Source organism: Ipomoea triloba, chromosome 4, assembly GCF_003576645.1.
Source record: "Ipomoea triloba cultivar NCNSP0323 chromosome 4, ASM357664v1".
NCBI classification, from domain to species: domain Eukaryota; kingdom Viridiplantae; phylum Streptophyta; class Magnoliopsida; order Solanales; family Convolvulaceae; genus Ipomoea; species Ipomoea triloba.
In genome coordinates this window covers 23336865-23349068 of record NC_044919.1, presented here as the reverse complement: position 1 = coordinate 23349068, position 12204 = coordinate 23336865, and positions in this window count along the sequence as shown.

Here is a 12204-nt window from a genome sequence, read left to right as displayed (position 1 = left end):
ACCAAAAGCTATCGTTGAATCAATTTCGATGTAGAGCAGCTTCGGTCACCTTCTAGATATGTGGCAGTTTAAGCTATGTAACTCTCTCAAACACTAAGATGTGTTTTTCTCGCTGTATTGAATATCTGGATGATATTCCAAATTGAATGCTTGCACTTGAACGTTTGAATCAGACACCTCTTTAGAATTTCGAATGAACCAACCTTATTTATCACTGTGTCTTCACGTCCTTATATATGAGAGTTTGAGGAATAATTCCGTTGGAGGGAAAATTATTCCGTTTGAAATCTGTCTCCCATGCCGATCATGGGTCTTGCGTATTTTCAGCATTTTTCATGGAGTGGTGGTCTTGTAACTTGAACCTTTTGTCTGGTAGTGAATATTCTATATTTCACTTTCTTGAGTCCATGCTCCACTTTCGTCTTTTGGTAAAAGTTACTCTTTTTATATTCCCATCATTCCTTGTTTGTGGGGAATCAGACCACTTCAGTATTGGTGTACCTTTTGACCGTTTGTGCTGGAAATCTGATGTGTCATCCATTTCCGTCCATTTTGAAAACTCACGTTCGGCACCTCTTCATTATTCTATCTCCATGATATTCTTCTTCTCCAAACTTTAAGTATGCTTCCTGACCGTCATTCAGCATTACTGGAGAAGTGTCAGTTTATCGAGACCAAGGTTGATGTCTCGATTGTTTGATGTCTCGAACCCAAGCATCGAGAGGTCTACCTCTCGAACTCTGCTTATGTCTCGAACTGGATTGCTGTATCGAGAGATCCTATCTCTCGAACTCTGCTTATGTCGCGAGACTTAGTTGATGTCTCGCAGACCCTTATTCTTCCAGAGTTGTCCCGTGCCTTCTTCTGATTTGTCTATAGGATTACAACACGAGACTTCTAAGATGTTCAAACAAATTTACCTTGAGCTTAAATATTTTCCGAGTTGAGCTCAAAGTTACCCGGTTGTATTTTCGCTCTTGGTTTACTTGTCGAACTTACAGCGTTTTGCCTATGTATCGAGACTTGGGGATTTCTACTTAACAGTTGGTATCATCAAAACCTATTACATGATGTTCCTAACATGATCAACCATCCACCTCTTCAAGGTCAGATCCTAATCCCACTAATATGTTATTTGACGAACAGTTTGCTCTCTTCATGAGGAAATTCAGGAAATTCATGAGGAAGTCTACGGAGAGCAACACAAGTTCGCCTTCCTCCTCAAGAAGGAATAATGAGAAACATTCATCCAGAAGGATAGAGGAGGAAAATCAGGGTCTCTGCTACAACTGCAGGAGACCAGGGCACTTCAAGGCTGAATGTCCTTACCCTATGGTAAGTAAGTATCAAGGCCAAGAAGGCAGGGACTCCAGGAGAAAGGAGGAATCCAAAGAAAAGCCAGCACAAAGTGGCTTCAAGGGAGATTCAAGGAAACATCTGCGCAGAAAGGCGCTTGTTGCTGAGGAACTCGAGAGAGCAATCGAGGAGTCCGAGACGTCAAGCTCCAGTGAAGAGAGCAGCAGCTCAGAAGATGAGAGGGGACTCATCTGCTTATACACTGAGGAAGAAGAGGATCAATGTCTAATGGCCATTGACAATGAGGTAACCTCTACTTCCACATCTCGCTGCTCTACCTCTACCTCTCGATGTTCTTCGTTCGGAAGCGATGAAGATCCCTTTGAAATGCTTGAAACACTTAAAAGGGATCTCGGTATCGCTAACAGCACTCATGCCAAAATCAGGGAAGAAAATAGCAAGCTAACTGCTGAAAGAGATATGCTTAAGAACGTCTCGAAAGAGAATTCAGAGCTAACTCTCAAAGTAAGTGAGTTAGAAGCTAAAGTAATCCTACTAACTGAAGAGTGCAAAGCTCGAGAAACCAGAGAGCTTAATCTTAGAAAGGTCATAGCATCATATACTAATTCCTCCAAAGCTATGGAGAAAATGGTAAATGATCACAGACCTACTAGTGATAGAACCGGTCTAGGGTTCCGTCAAGACTGTCTCTCGAGAGATAAACAGACCAATGGTTTGGGAACTCCAAATAATGGAGGATCTCAACCCAAACCAAACAAAGGTCATAAAAGACCAACAGAAAAGACCAGAGTAGCTATTCATAAACCGTCCCTATACACCAGCAATGGAAAGTATAGGAAAGCTACGAAGAATGGCCGGGTAAACAATATCGAGAGATCACCTTGCTATCTCTCGCAAAGCCATTCCAAGTACAAAAGGAACTACATTCCATATAATGCGCCTCAAGGCAAATATGGAAGGTCTGAGATCCATAGAATTAGGAACTCAAGGATGGAGAAAGGCAGACTCTATCCATCTAGTGAGAATTGGTCATCGAATTATAATTTCTGGAAGAAACCTCACTTCCAGCAATTTCACATGACCAAACAGCGTATGANACCGTTTGTGCTGGAAATCTGATGTGTCATCCATTTCCGTCCATTTTGAAAACTCACGTTCGGCACCTCTTCATTATTCTATCTCCATGATATTCTTCTTCTCCAAACTTTAAGTATGCTTCCTGACCGTCATTCAGCATTACTGGAGAAGTGTCAGTTTATCGAGACCAAGGTTGATGTCTCGATTGTTTGATGTCTCGAACCCAAGCATCGAGAGGTCTACCTCTCGAACTCTGCTTATGTCTCGAACTGGATTGCTGTATCGAGAGATCCTATCTCTCGAACTCTGCTTATGTCGCGAGACTTAGTTGATGTCTCGCAGACCCTTATTCTTCCAGAGTTGTCCCGTGCCTTCTTCTGATTTGTCTATAGGATTACAACACGAGACTTCTAAGATGTTCAAACAAATTTACCTTGAGCTTAAATATTTTCCGAGTTGAGCTCAAAGTTACCCGGTTGTATTTTCGCTCTTGGTTTACTTGTCGAACTTACAGCGTTTTGCCTATGTATCGAGACTTGGGGATTTCTACTTAACAGTTGGTATCATCAAAACCTATTACATGATGTTCCTAACATGATCAACCATCCACCTCTTCAAGGTCAGATCCTAATCCCACTAATATGTTATTTGACGAACAGTTTGCTCTCTTCATGAGGAAATTCAGGAAATTCATGAGGAAGTCTACGGAGAGCAACACAAGTTCGCCTTCCTCCTCAAGAAGGAATAATGAGAAACATTCATCCAGAAGGATAGAGGAGGAAAATCAGGGTCTCTGCTACAACTGCAGGAGACCAGGGCACTTCAAGGCTGAATGTCCTTACCCTATGGTAAGTAAGTATCAAGGCCAAGAAGGCAGGGACTCCAGGAGAAAGGAGGAATCCAAAGAAAAGCCAGCACAAAGTGGCTTCAAGGGAGATTCAAGGAAACATCTGCGCAGAAAGGCGCTTGTTGCTGAGGAACTCGAGAGAGCAATCGAGGAGTCCGAGACGTCAAGCTCCAGTGAAGAGAGCAGCAGCTCAGAAGATGAGAGGGGACTCATCTGCTTATACACTGAGGAAGAAGAGGATCAATGTCTAATGGCCATTGACAATGAGGTAACCTCTACTTCCACATCTCGCTGCTCTACCTCTACCTCTCGATGTTCTTCGTTCGGAAGCGATGAAGATCCCTTTGAAATGCTTGAAACACTTAAAAGGGATCTCGGTATCGCTAACAGCACTCATGCCAAAATCAGGGAAGAAAATAGCAAGCTAACTGCTGAAAGAGATATGCTTAAGAACGTCTCGAAAGAGAATTCAGAGCTAACTCTCAAAGTAAGTGAGTTAGAAGCTAAAGTAATCCTACTAACTGAAGAGTGCAAAGCTCGAGAAACCAGAGAGCTTAATCTTAGAAAGGTCATAGCATCATATACTAATTCCTCCAAAGCTATGGAGAAAATGGTAAATGATCACAGACCTACTAGTGATAGAACCGGTCTAGGGTTCCGTCAAGACTGTCTCTCGAGAGATAAACAGACCAATGGTTTGGGAACTCCAAATAATGGAGGATCTCAACCCAAACCAAACAAAGGTCATAAAAGACCAACAGAAAAGACCAGAGTAGCTATTCATAAACCGTCCCTATACACCAGCAATGGAAAGTATAGGAAAGCTACGAAGAATGGCCGGGTAAACAATATCGAGAGATCACCTTGCTATCTCTCGCAAAGCCATTCCAAGTACAAAAGGAACTACATTCCATATAATGCGCCTCAAGGCAAATATGGAAGGTCTGAGATCCATAGAATTAGGAACTCAAGGATGGAGAAAGGCAGACTCTATCCATCTAGTGAGAATTGGTCATCGAATTATAATTTCTGGAAGAAACCTCACTTCCAGCAATTTCACATGACCAAACAGCGTATGANAATTTCTGGAAGAAACCTCACTTCCAGCAATTTCACATGACCAAACAGCGTATGAAAGGCATGGTGCATAAGCCGATCGAAAAGTCTATACCTAAGTTGATTTATGCACCAAAGAGGCCCAAAACCTTTGCTAGCATTCCTTATGATTATCAAACGTATAATGGCTACATTGCACCTAGGCCTGGAGTAATGGGTCCAAGGTATAAATGGATGTCTAAACTTACTAACCAACCAGGACCCAAAGTTTGGGTACCTAAATCTGCTTGATCTGCTTGCAGGACACCAGGGACATATGGTTCATTGACAGTGGATGTTCGAGACATATGACGGGAAACTTAAGACTACTAGAGAACATCCATCCTATCGAAGGTCCCTCGGTGACATTTGGAGACAACGAGAAGAAAGGTCGCACAAAGGCTGTCAGTGAAGTCCATAAGAATGAATTGGTGATCAAGGGGGTATCCTATGTTGAGGGACTCAAATTTAACCTCCTTAGCACAAGCCAGTTCTGTGACAAGGGCTACAGAGTAATCTTCACCAAAGGCAAGTGCCAAATCATACAAGAGGAATCTCTCGAAGTCGTCCTGGAAGCAGCAAGGAAAGGAAACATGTACATAGTGGATTGGAGATCTGCCAAACCATCCCTATGTATGCTGGCAAGGAGCAAGGAAGACTTATGCTGGGATTGGCACAGTAAGCTTAGCCATCTGAACTTCAAAACTATCAACAAGCTTGCTAAGAGGAACCTTGTGGAAGGACTGCCCAAAGTGACGTTTCGAAAGGATAAGATATGTGAGGCATGTCAACGCTACAAACAGATCAAATCCTCTTTCAAAAGCAAAGCCGAGATATCATCCACTAGACCATTAAGTCTTCTTCACATGGACTTATTTGGACCGGTAGATCCACCCAGCATGAGAGGAAGAAAGTATACTCTTGTGGTAGTAGATGACTACACAAGATCCACCTGGACCGTGTTCTTAACCAAGAAAAGCGAGACAAAAGTTGCCCTGCCAAATCTTTTGAAGCAAGTTCAAGTTGAAAAGGATGTCTCGATACTAAAGATTCGGTCAGATCAAGGTGGAGAGTTCGTTAATCAAGTTATTGAGAGCTACTGCAACGAGAACGGTATTCATCATCAATTGTCAGCTGCTCGAACGCCTCAACAGAACGGGGTAGCTGAAAGAAGGAACAGAACTCTCAAGGAAGCTGCAAGGACCATGCTCTCGCAAGCCAACATATCTCAAGGATTTTGGGCAGAAGCAATCAACACAGCGTGCTATACCCAAAATCGGTCCTTGATCGTGAAAGGAGTTGGAAAGACTCCATATGAGTTGTGGAATGAAAGAAAACCGAATGTGAGCTACTTCCACACATTCGGGTGCAAATGCTATGTCCACAACAATGGGAAGACTCAGCTAAGGACTTTTGATGAAAAGGCAGATGAAGGAGTATTTCTGGGATACTCATCGATAAGTAAAGCATTCAGAGTCTTCAACAAGCAGAGATTGGTGGTTGAAGAATCCATACATGTTTCTTTTGATGATAGAGCATCGACATATCAACCATCAAAGCCAATGGAAGCAGCTGAGGAAGATCAGCCACAGTCTATCGAGAGATCAAACTTACCTCTCGAAGACACGCAGTCGATAGTTCGAGACGTGGCGGAACTCCAGTCAGAATCAGATGATGAAAAGTCTACAAAGAAGAAAGCTCCTGACTTAGTTGATCCAATCCAGATCATAGATGTTCAACCCACATCTCAACCCTCAACGGAAGTATCAACTGAGGAGCCACAACCCGACCTAAGATGGCTGAGAAGTCACCCTGCTGATCAAGTAATTGGAGATGTACGTGACAGAGTTCGGACCAGATCAGCATACAGAGAAAGCATGTTTGCTTGCTTTCTATCACAAATAGAGCCTAAGGTGATCGATGAGGCACTATGTGATCCAGATTGGGTGCAAGCCATGCAAGAGGAACTTCATCAGTTTGAACGGAACGATGTTTGGGAACTAGTTCCGAGACCTCATCATCAGAATGTCATTGGTACAAAGTGGGTCTTCAGAAACAAGATGAATGAGGATGGAGTTATTGTTAGGAACAAGGCCAGACTTGTTACCAAAGGCTATTGTCAGGAGGAAGGGATAGATTTTGATGAAACCTTCGCTCCAGTGGCACGTCTCAAAGCCATACGCATCTTTCTCGCATATGCCGCCTTCAAAGATTTTAAAGTATATCAAATGGATGTCAAGAGCGCTTTTCTAAACGGACTTCTCGAAGAAGAGGTGTACGTTGAACAACCTCCGGGTTTCTTGAAGGACGTGGGAGCTGACAAAGTATACAAATTAAAGAAGGCACTTTACGGCTTAAAACAAGCCCCGAGAGCTTGGTATGATACCCTATCCTCTTTTCTACTTTAGTGTGGGTTCACCAAAGGCCTAGTGGACAAAACACTGTTCAGAATTAAGGATGAGGATCACATCTTGTTGGTGCAAATCTATGTGGACGATATCATTTTTGGAAGCACCAATCCAAACTTGTGCGAGAAGTTCTCCAGATTGATGAAAGGGAAGTTCGAGATGAGCATGATGGGAGAGCTCAACTACTTCCTTGGATTACAAGTGAGACAGCTTAAGGAAGGTATCTTCATCAATCAGGAGAAATACACCAAGGATCTGCTTAGAAAATACAATATAGAATGGAAATCCTCAGTCAAAGTACCCATGGGAACCTCTCTACGTATCGATGTCGACAGTGAAGGTCGAGAGGTCGATCAAACTACATATCGAGGTATCATCGGATCTCTTCTCTATTTAACTGCTAGTAGACCAGATATATCCTTTGCAGTAGGTGTATGTGCCAGATTTCAGGCAAGCCCTAAGGAAAGTCACTTAAATGCATCTAAAAAGATCCTTAGATATCTCAAAGGTACGCAAAGTGTTAGACTTTGGTATTCGAGAGGTGGATCTTTCGAACTTATGGGTTATTCAGATGCAGACTTTGCCGGTTGTAAAATAGATCGAAAGAGCACATCAGGGACATGTCAGTTTCTAGGTGGAAGACTTGTCTCATGGTGTAGCAAGAAACAGCATTCGATAGCTACAAGCACCGCTGAGGCAGAATATGTAGCAGCTGGAAGTTGCTGTGCTCAGGTTTTATGGATGAAGCAACAACTACTGGATTATGGTGTTGAATGTAAAGAGGTTAAGATCATGTGTGACAACACCAGTGCTATAGCTATCACTCAGAATCCAGTATTACATTCAAGAACAAAACACATTGATATCAAGTATCACTTCATCCGAGACCATGTTGAGAAAAAGGACATAACTTTGGAATACGTTGCAACTGAGGAGCAACTAGCAGATATTTTCACAAAAGCATTGTGTCAAAATAGATTTTATCAACTAAGGTTAGAATTGGGAATGATAGAATTGGGATGAGTGATCAAATATTATCTTCTTGTATTTAGTGCCATGAACTGTTTCGCATGTGAGGAGCGGTTTCATCAACTTTATGGCAGCTTTGGAGTTACACAAGCATTGAATGGTCATTCATATCGCATCCCGTGACTCAACAGTGGTAACCTACTTGGGCTATAAATAGAAGGGTTTTCTCATCAGTTTATGTCATCGACTTCTTCATGGAGAAGAAGAAAGGAAAACACGATGTACCGTTCTGGTATAGAGGGAGAAAATCAGCAACGAAGTCCAAAGACTTTCAAGGAGAGAACTATCCAGAATCAACGAAGGGTGAACAGATTGCGGAGCTTCCTGATAATCCAAGCCAGCATCCTATTCCCATCCAAGGTGAATGGATCCCCAAATACGCGGAGATCTACAATGGTGGGATACTGGAGTCAGGAGAAGAGTCTCTTATCAGTGGGACTCCTACAGCTGCACATTCTGGGCCTTCCTCAACGAAATGGAGAACCAAGGGAAATGAAGAGGAAGACCAGTTGGGACTTTCTGAGGTCAGCAGCAGTTGAAGGGGTGATCATACCTAATCCAAAGACCTTAAGAGGATTAGCGATGAAGATGGTCACTCCCAACTACATTAAGCAGTTCCTAGAGAGAAGCATGCCGTTCAAACCTATATTAAGGAAGCTGCTAAAAGAGTCTCTAGGAAATTAGGATTTGTATAGATTCATAAGTTATGTAACTGGAAGTCACTAAATGAACTTAAGAGAATGATCCAAGTGATATCTTTTTATGAATCAATCCTGCCTCCTTATCGCAATCTGTGTTCGAAAGGTAGTTCGAGAGGTACATGTTCAGTTTGCCTTTTTGTGTCATGTCTCGAAGAAGGGTAGTTCGAGAGATCACTTCGAAAGATATCAAACTGACTATCTACGTACCCTAGATGGAGGAATAAGGAGGGTTAGGGATCAATCACTCAGGGGGAAGATCCTTAACCACAGGAGTGCTTAGATGGAGGAATAAGGAGGTTTAGCAAAGTCAAGAGTTTACCTTCGAGAGGTAAAACTAATGAGCTCAACGGACATATGTGGAATGGCTAACCTTGGGCATTAATGATAGCCACGTGGTCTTCGGTTACTGACGGTTTTCCACTCTTAAAGGCATTATCTTGATAAGTGGGAGCATGCTTATATAAATATCATCTCTTTATATCCCACTATCCAAAACCGTATTATATCTTACCAAAATACCCTTACCATATCTTGAACACACAACCGTTATAAAGGGTATTTCTGACCTTTAAATTCTTTTAAATTAACCGGGATCTCCTTTTCGGGTCAAGCTCTCAACCCTACCCATATATCCAACTCGAATCCACATGATATAAAAGCCAAACCCTTCTTCCATACCCGGACTCAAGCTCAAACCAAATACCCAAATCCCCCAAATCTTATACACTGTACACATTCCCTCCAAAACCTCAAATCTGTCAACAATGGCGTCCGAATCCTCCACATCAACCTCATCTTCCGACGCATATCAGAGGGAGTTGCGACACATTCGCACTCAGATTAAACAAGTCAAGGCGGGGAGTATCCTTGACAAAAACGGCTTCATCACCCACTCGTCAAATCCAAAGATGGCGGAGAAAGTCCTGAAGAAGTTTGAGAAGGCAGGACTAATGAAATATATGACGCACGACTACCGAACCATTCACGACCTCGACTTCACAGAATGGTTCGCGAATGCTAAGGTCACGAAGGGCAAGATTGAAAGCCGCTTCAATGAAATTGATATTACGACCTCTGTAGGTGACCTCAGAGCGGCATTCGACTTCGCGACGTCGGAGGAAGCAGTCCAGCATCTCTCGGATTACGACCTAGACAAGCAAGCTTTTTGGAATAAAATCCGACTAGAGAATGCACCGCCCAGAGCATCCTCTGCCCTCCGCAAGTTCCACCTAAAGGAGAGGTTTGCTCTTGCTGCCGACCTGATAATGAAATTCGTGCTCGGCAAAGTGTCCGGAACTGACGAAATCAATCTGGACATCCTCAAAATCCTCCACGCCATCTGGAACAACAACAAAATGGACTGGGCACATATCATCTTTAACTCTCTTCAACAGCAGGTGCAAAGCTCAGTCTCCAACACCAACCTGACGATCAGTAAAAAGGTTGGTTTCGGTTTTGTTGTTCAATATCTTCTAAGTTTGAAGGGCTTAGAACTGAGGGAAGGGCGAGAGATTCATCGGAATACCTATATGGGTAGGACGAAATCTCAAGCTTCAAAGGCTAAAGGTGCTAAGAGTGCACCTTCTCCCTCGAAGCCAAAGGGAAGGGGCAAAAGGAAAGCCCCAGCCAAGGAGAAGGAATCTGATGATGAGCCTCTGGATACCCTGGTCAAGAGGGTTGCCTTGCCAAAAAGGGCTAAGAAAGCAAAAACCATCGCCATCACTCAGATTCGAGAGGTAACATCCTTAGCTATCCAAGTTCCATTCGACGACAGGGCACAAGCCCAGGGGGAACCTCAGGCTACACTGGCCACTGAGGTTGAGAGAGTGCCCCCTACCAGGTCTCTGTCAGAAGCTTTATCTGTTAGTCTACATGCTGGTGATAATGCTGAGGGTGCTGATAAGTCTACTGACGAGCCTCGAGAGGAGGTTCGAGAGATTGAAGGTACTGGAATCAGTGATCCAGTACAGACAGAAGTAGAGGAACCACGAGAGGTGGTTCGAGAGATAACAGTGGAAGCTGCATCGGCAACAGAAATCCTGTCTGCTATAACAGTGGAAGCTGCATCGGCAACAGAAATCCTGTCTGCTAACTCTGATGAGGCTGCATCGGCAACAGAAATCCTGTCTGCTAACTCTGATGAGTTGAATGCTGAAATCACTTCTCAGTTGGATCAACGTACTGAAAATGTGTCTAGTTTGGATGACTTCTCCAGAGTGCTTCGATGGATCAACTGGAGAACATGTCCGATTGATCAACTGATTTCGAGAGCAGCAGATATGGTGGCTGAGGAGGACTTTGCTTTAAATTGGTTAAACCTCACTGCAATCCCAGCCAATGAACTTCTGAATCTTGCCCATGAGATGCACGTGACCAGGAGAAATCTTGGTCGATCTGACAAAGGAAAGGGCATAGCTGTTGATGCGCAAGAAGCTGAAGCCGAGCCTGTAGTGGATCCTGAATTAGAAGCTCAATTTCAAGAAGATATCAGGCTCGCCACTGCATTATCCTTGGGACATCAAGTAGAGAATACGAGAGGTCCAGGAGAGACCTCTGGGATTGTTCGAGATGATTCTGAGAACTCAATACCAACAGCCGCAATCCCCTTGTCCCAAGTAAATCTCTCTGCTCTGGACGAACAGGTAGCAGTTTCGAGAGGTGAATCCGAGACCTCTGAAGCACTTGAGGTGGCTCCTAACACTGTTCTTCTTTTGCCACCACCTGAGTCCACACCCTCAGTTGACAACGATGAAGCTCAGATAGTTCGAGAGGGTGAAGTTCCGTTGCTCACACTGCCGGGTTTTCCTATTGCTCCTGAAATAATTATCATTCCAGACTCATCGGAGCAGACCGAAGTGCAGTCCAATGAGCACCTAGAGCAGATTGCCCCAAGTCCTGCTGGTTCGAGAGGTACTGAGGAGGACGATGCGACCATCGAAGGTGGAAACCGGGAAGCACCTGTCGACACTTCGTCTCCAACCTCACCAGCAGATGACCAAGTCCCCAGCACTAGTTCGAGGAGTGACGCTGAGGGGGAACTTCTATTGGATGGAAACCGGGAAGCGTCTAATACCGAAGAACCCTCCCTGGCTGATCCAATCTCAACAGTCGCTAAAGCTGAGGCTCCAGGTTCGAGAGGTGAAGAGCAAGAAGTAATCCATCCCTTAGGTGGAAACCGGGAAGCGCCTGACATGGAGCTACCTTCGCGCTCTGAACCCAGTGTCCCTGCGACCCCTCAGACACTCAATCGAGAGGTGGACTCGCAACTGCAAGTCATGGGTGGAAATTTGGAAGCACCCAAGTCACCTCCGATAAAAGGTACTTCTCACTCTGATTGGTCACGTTAGAAGGATCTTAGCAAATCACAACGTCTCAGTCTCTCTATAAATAGATCACAACCGAGGAAGGAAAAGGTATTCTAACACCTAATTCCTTGTGTTGTTTTGTATTTTGCAGATATGGATAAAGGCAAAGGCAAAAAGGCTTGCTCTGAAGAGAAACCCACCAAAAAGAGGTTTTCGTTCCGACTTTTACTAAAGGAAGGCACCAGCAAACTTAACAAACTGAGAGAAGAGAAGGGAGAGCCTCTCCAAGGTGACACCTCTGCACATCCTCTGGAACTTTCCGNAAGCTGCATCGGCAACAGAAATCCTGTCTGCTAACTCTGATGAGTTGAATGCTGAAATCACTTCTCAGTTGGATCAACGTACTGAAAATGTGTCTAGTTTGG